Consider the following 7615-nt stretch of genomic DNA (forward strand, 5'->3'; position numbering starts at 1 on the left):
CCTTATAATTGTTTTCTAGTGTTCTACTCCTGCATTACTCGTATATCTACTTAATTTACTTACTGCATAGGCTATATCTGGGCGAATGCAGTTCATCAAGTACATTAGGCTCCCAATAATTTGGGCATCCTCTAATTAAGAAATACTTTCATGTACATTCTTAGAAAGAAACAAATTAACATCCATAGGTGTTCTAGTAAGATGATCATCATCTTTGCTAAATTTATCAAGTATTTTCTCAATGTAATGAGATTGTGACAAAACATAACTTTCTGATATTTTGGTAATTTTCATACCAACTATTACATCAGCAACCCACATGTCCTTCATGTCAAAATATTTATTCAACATTTTCTTGGTAGTTTTAATAATGTCATTATTACTACCTGTGATGAGCATATCATCCACATAAAGACATACTATAACATAACCGTTGCTAATGTTTGTAATATAAACACATTTGTCACATTCATTAATTTGAATCCATTTGACATTAGTGCTTTGTCAAATTTCTCATGCCATTACTTTGGCGCTTGTTTTAAACCATATAATGATTCACTACAACAAAATGGTACTTTAATGACAAAATCACTTCGTCTCCAATAGTGAAATTTTCGTCACCAAATTGATCTGTGACGAAATAATTTCGTCACCACGTTCGTCATCAATTCGTCGTCACTAAAAGTACCCGGTGACGAAAATTTATTGTCACCTATTATTGGTATTTGGTGACGAAATATTTCGTCACTAAATGTTAAATATTTTGTCATCTATAACATCCATTTCGTCACTAAAATTGAATAAACTTTTATTATATTTGTTTTGGGTGACAAAATATTTCGTCATTAAAAATAGCGATAAAATTTTTGGTGACGAAAATATCGTCACCAAAAGATGGAAAAAAAAAACCTTCAGTGACGAAAACTTTTGTCAACAAATATTTTAATTTAGTGATGAAATAATGAATATGTGTGACGAAATTATTTGTTGGGATTAGAAAGTTTTAGTGTCAATTTTTTTTCGTCGCCAATAATAAATAAATTTTAAAAATTGAGAGAAGAGTTATATTTGCAATTTATATATTTTTTTCAATAAACAATACCTGTACATTTTAATAATCTATTAAATAAAATATCTTATACAAATCAATATAAAATTAAACTGTTCATTATCATAAAACAACCCAAGCAAAATACATGTCTCATAGTATCAAGAAATTAATATATAACATCCAAACTATAACATCTATTCTAGTAAAATCAAAAACTACAACACAATCAAAATAACTTGTGCATTTTAATAACCTACTGAATATAATATCCATTACAAATTATTACAAAAACCTGTTCATTTGGTAACATCAACAAAAACCTATTCATTTTAATCTATTCAATAAAATATCAACAAAAAGATAAGATCCATCACAATATAATCATAACCCACAATAACATAGTCAAAATACATGTTTGGTAATATCAACAAAAAGAACAACGCCACTGTGATGGATGTGTCTGGTAATATCAACAAAAAACTCTTACTATGCAGGTTACCAAATTCGTTCATCTCCAATCTGCCATTTAAAAAAGGAAAAAAAAAAAAAACAACAACAACAAAAGGTTAAGATAACCATTCACTAAATATGTTAATATGCAACCTAGAAGAGAAAAAATAAAAATTTCAAAGTAAATTTTAAACCAAATTTTACCGTGCTTGTTCCGTAAATTTTTACAACTTACATTAGTTTCTCCCAAGGTGTTCATGATATTTCTTGGTCGTTTAACGACTATTTCAAGATTTTACTCCTCAACGGCCTATTTTCAAGCCTAAATGTTTTCCAACCGAGAGTCCTATGATTGTTCTGTAAGTTTTCACAACTTATGTTGATCCCTCCCAAAGTGTTCATGATAATTTCTGATAATCTCAAGGTGTTTGTGATGTTTTTCGGGCCGTTAGATGCATATTTCACTATTTTTCAGGGACCTTGTGCCTAAATGTTAAAAGTAGTTTTTTATTCAACCCTAGTTGAAGAAGAAATATTCTACTAAATTAACATATAAACATAAGTTAGTGATTGTTCCTACACGATTGAAACACCAATAAAAACAACAAAACTTAACATTAGTAAGAAGAAAATTAATTTTTGACAATTAACACAAAACATTATACCATGAATTCTTTACTATTCCACTTCTTGTCAATTAGAGATGTCCATTGATTAAGAATAACCTAAATTTTGTTCACATACACAATTAGACGTAGCAGCAACCAACTGTGATATATACATTTTTCAGCATAAGACAAGTCTTACTACAACTAAACCAAATTATTCTAAAATATGTATTATAAATGGGGCCTTACAGGCCACTCATATCACAATTCAGACACCTAGTTCATATTACTTATGCCTATCAAACTTTGAAATATAATTAAACTAAACTGAAAATTTGGGTGTTGAAAATCATAACAACTCTAGCATTGCTAATTAAATAAGGCATGGCTCAACCAGTTGTATTAGAAGCAAACACCACTACCTTCGTTATTTCCATTTTATTTTAATGAACAGTTTCCTACTGGAGTAAAAATGAAATGATTGTTCACAGCAATTACAAAAAGTTCTTCCTCATTGTTCAGATCTGAATACTAACTAATTCTAAACAAAGGCATAAAAAGAAGTAAGCATCATATGAATGGAAAGATGATAGGCAGTAGTATACACAATGTATGCCCTTATCCAGTCACCATAAATAGGCATAACTTCGAGTATTCAGACAGTAAACTTGAGCCAATTTCCTAGAGGCTTATCCAACTTGAGGATGCCTTTTTATATTCAAGTGATATATAGCAAATGTGAATCCCCTTGAGTGCTACAAATAATTTAAGCACATTGATTTCACGATTCCTTTCTCATTCACAAAACCAACTCAAAGCTATGCAATAATGGATCCTTAGAAAATAAAGTCATGTATGACATGGATACTTGTCAAGAAAAAAGAAAAAAGAAAGTATGATGCATAACCTGAAGTAATCCTTCTCTACCTTTCCTATTCCCTGTTTCTTTATTTTTATTTTTTAATTTCAAGTTTGTGTTAATAATGAAAATCATAACTTGTGTTACACGTGCTCTTCTAAATTTGTTAATTAACCATATCAGACACTCGACACTTGAGTAAGGATATGAAATATTTGTCCAATATGTCTAGTTGGACATGCACATTGAATATTTGTAAATTTTCACTTATCAAGAAAAAAAACTTCAAGTTTGTAACTAAAATTGTAAGAATAATTAATTGAAAACTACACCATTTAAGTTTATTTGAGTTAATGCAGGTGGCTTATATACTTAAAAATAGGAAGAGCAAACTGCTTGTAGTGCAAAAGTGCTTTAGAAAATTGCGACCTCAAGGAAATTACCAGTAGCATTCGTGAGAAGTTCCTCACCGCTAAATTTGGCACACTAATTGCATAATTAGAGATGAAGTTTGAGATATTTTTTGCCCCAATATCTGCATTTGACAAGATAACCAAATTACATATGCAAGAAATATCAAGCTGCAGAGAAAAATTAAAATGAGATTGTCATTCTAAATATAAAATATTCAGCACTCACAGCCAAAAGTAAAAAACTTGACTCAAAATGACTGCAGAAAATCTGCGTGCAGTGAATTCTAAAACAATTAAAGTGATTGGTAACAAGGATGCAACAAAACTCAAGCTTCAGTGTGAATAGGCATTAAACATTTCGACATATGATAATCTTTAAGTATGTTACCTGAAAACTTCTAAATATCTACAGTTTTACAAGTTAGAAACACAGGCCAAAAGAATGGATTTGTAAACCATTTAGGATCTCTTTAGGTTCTGAAATTTGAACACAACATAGAACAAGTCCACTTTCATTTCAAATTTTCTTTTATAAGTTTCATAACATAACCAGAGATTTATCTACAGGCCATTTAGTTAGGTACAAACAGCCAACAAAGAAAAAACAAAGCAAGTCCAACTCTATCTGAAGCCAAAGGACTCTAACTGCTGCTAAATGGCACAATGTAAATATATTGGTTATCAAATTACCGTAATATGATGTTAAATTCTAGAGGATTAAAAATAAAAAGGATTTCGAAAAATGGAATGAATTCAAATTACTCTAGGTTCTAAATGTCAGCAAAGTCCATATCAAATACAATAGAATGACATGTACATATATTTACTAATAAGATGGATAAGAGTGCTACCAGGTTCAGATAATGAACATGTGACTATACCTTCAGTTTAGCAAGAAATTCCTTTGAAACTTGTATATCCATCTTCTTGATTGCGACTTTCTGCACCCAAGGGAGAAATTAGGAAAGATAATATAGATACTTAGCATCAGAAACCACCACAGCACTATTAAAGAGCAATAACTTATGCTTCCCAATCTATGTGCAAATAATATTCATACAAACTACTTGCATTAATGATCAAAGTGCATGATGCATATGTAAAAGTGAAGAGATATTACAATAGGCAATCATGGTATTCATAACTTTCAACCATAAGAGAAGTTAAAGAATATGAAACATGTACACCCTCTTTTGTGGATGGTGCTTTACTAACAACTGAAGAGGATTTTGGTTTGGGAGGGGCTACAACATTTTCCACATTAAGAGTGAGCTCTTTGACAAATGTGAAACTTGGAAGTAGCAAGAGTTCATCAGAATTACAATAATACAACTACAACTTGCACATCTTGGCTTCAAATTCCCTACACCACAAAATTTTCAATCCACAAAACACTCAAAGATCCAGCATCAATCACTTCTTGCGAAAAAGATACTCAAGGTAAATGTCCACTTAATCTTATACGAAAACTGTTTAAAATACCTTAATCTTCAAACTTGTCTAAATTTTCATCCCAATCAGCTACCCTTTCTTGGATTCCAGGTTGCCAACCTTAACAAAATCAACAAAAAGGAAGAAAAAGAAATTACAAAATCAAAACAAAATAATGAAAATAAAGTAGAGCAGGGAAAACTGATTTTCAGCTATTTCCTTGCTAGGAAAATTGTCTGTAGTTTATATGCCAATATAGAGGCAACAATTTCACTTTTACTATTTTCCATACTGTTTAAATTTTTCTAAGAAGGAATAAGGGTATACCACAAAACAAAGAAGAAAGTGGCCACTTAATTAACACACAAGATTGATTGCGACCAATATGGCATAAAATTTCAAAATAATAGAAGTAAAAGCATCAGCCTTCATCAATTATATGCTTGTAGAGGCAGGGTAATGCATACAAGAATTGTAAGAAAGGCAAATAAATAAATAGATCAGTCTTTCTATATTCATTTACCACTTATATTTGTTATTTAGAATAATCTTAAATCATCTAGACAATGAAATCATGAGCAAAAAAAAAAAAAAACTAAAACCTATTAAAGGACGTGCCAAAAAAAAGTAGGATGTGTGATGGAAAATTGATCATAGAAACCCAGTTTAACTAAAAGAGCTACCTTCAAATCACAAGCTCTGAGATAAGTTAACTTACCAACATGAAAGCTAAAATATAAAAATTTAACAACCTAGTAAAAGGAATTGCACTTTTCAATAATATATTCCACCGTGTCCTTGAAAAAAACATTGTGCTAAAAAAGGGATTCAAAACCAAAAACCAAGAACACAAGCAAAGGATATGAAAGTCAAAGCACAAGAATAAGAATTACATATTATATTTAGATAAAATATGTCAATGTCCAGGAGTGATTGTAATTAGTAAATTCATCACTAAAGCCTAGAAAAAAAACTCATATTCAATAATATATCCAACCATGTGCTTGAAAAATACATTGTGCTAAGAAAGGAATTCAAAACCAAAAAACAAAAACACAAGCAAAGGATATGACAGTCAAACCACAAATTACATATTATATTTAGATAACATATGCCAATGTCTAGGAGTGATTGTAATTAGTAAATTCATCACCAAAGCATAGAAAAAACTGATATTCTATTTAGTTCTCAACAATCACATGGAATAGAATGAAATACTCATTTCTTAAATTTCCCTATGGAATGATCATTTGCAATGCATTTTTTGTTATTCTTTTAGTCACCCAAACATAAAATAATGCATATTTTGATGTATTAAACATTTCATTCCAATGAACCAAACACTAATTTAAATGGACTATGTATGTATGTAAAAGATCATTCAATCCAAACTGAGAACTATACATGGTAAAATATTTATATAATTTTTAATTACAAAGATAGAAAAGGTAAAAATCATACACTCCAAAATGCAACAAGAATTGTGATTTACATTTTAGCATACATTCTAGAATTTATTTTTTAATTTTTATTTTATTTTTAAATAACCTAAAAAAAAATTCTTTAAAAAAAAATCCAGCATTTTTTCTGTAAGGGCTGTTATATATAGCATTTTTATTTCACCAAACTCTTCATCTCCTTGGGGATTTCTCATATATAACATGACAAGTTTCAAATATAGCCATTTACTATATATATAGATATATATATTTAAAACAAAAACTCACAAGAAAACAATATAAAAGTATAGTAAGAGCCAATCACTCTTAGTAGCATTTTATCAAGCACCTAGGAGGCATAAATAACATGTATATAGTTTTCTTCTCTGCTGGACAGTAGAAACAAAATAAAGATAGATATATAAAGATACCTAAGCAAACACAGATACACAAACATAATCAGCCAAAGACAACAACGAGAAACAAAGACAAGAAATCATCATACAAAACACAAATCATCTTGTTACGGAGTCACAATTTTAGGTATATGTTAATGTGCAAGCATCACAGAGAGACAAGGAAGAGAAGCACCTGATACAAATTTTCTTTCCAGCAACAACCTAGCACAAATCTTGAACAAAACAAATGGTCAAAGTAAAATAGGAGCCATTAGAAATAAAAATAAAATTACCTGAAAAATTGGCAATGGCAACAAAATCTTAATTTTTGGATCAAAACCCCCAAATAAAAACCCTAAATTTTCAATTTAAAACTTAACTTCTCAAAACCATTTTTCCCCCAAATCACGAGACATATACATGAAATAGAACAAATGGTGATAGAAAAATATGAACTGAGTTTCACAAGAAACAGAAAAATTTGCCTCCGTTCAATCAACACCTCTTGACAGTGGTGGTTTTGAAACCCTAGCTTCGTAGAGAGAGAGAGAGAGAGAGAGAGTGAAAGAGAAGAAGCAATAGTTTACCATAAAAAGAAAGAGAATCTGTAATAGAGAGTTGAAATCAAAATCGATGAGATGACCAAAATCGAAATCAAAATTGAAATCAAAACCAAACAAACAATGAGTAATCACTTTAATAGAAATCAACAAAGATAAGAGGAAGGAGATGAGGAAGCAATGTACCAGGTAACCCTTCTTCGATGAGACGATTCAGAGAGATGAGATTGAGCTCCCTCCAAACTTCTCTCTTTTGATGAAACCTTCTGGGTTCACTTTGATTAGAAGCCAAAGCCAAAGCCTTCTGGGTTAACCCTCCCTTCTTGGTTTTGCCCAACTATCTTCTTCGAACCCTCTCTCTTCTCCCCCGTCTTCTGAGTTTATACGTTCCTTTACGATTAGAAGA

The 7615-nt window shown here is 30.5% G+C and overlaps 1 long non-coding RNA gene across 2 annotated transcripts; it reads right to left on the reverse strand.

The window, feature by feature from the left end:
• Positions 1–1154: 1154 nt before the first annotated feature.
• Positions 1155–7615, reverse strand: LOC114281373 (uncharacterized). 2 transcript variants are annotated; one of them, XR_014331031.1, is made up of 6 exons: positions 7396–7615; positions 6843–6882; positions 4864–4932; positions 4263–4322; positions 3412–3503; positions 1155–1570 (listed from the first exon to the last, which is right to left on the reverse strand). It is a non-coding gene; the product is annotated as an uncharacterized LOC114281373 (long non-coding RNA). The 2 variants fall into 2 exon arrangements; XR_014331032.1 differs by having other exon boundaries at positions 4263–4744.

This window comes from Camellia sinensis, chromosome 5, assembly GCF_055761805.1.
Source record: "Camellia sinensis isolate YWXY chromosome 5, ASM5576180v1, whole genome shotgun sequence".
NCBI lineage: Eukaryota > Viridiplantae > Streptophyta > Magnoliopsida > Ericales > Theaceae > Camellia > Camellia sinensis.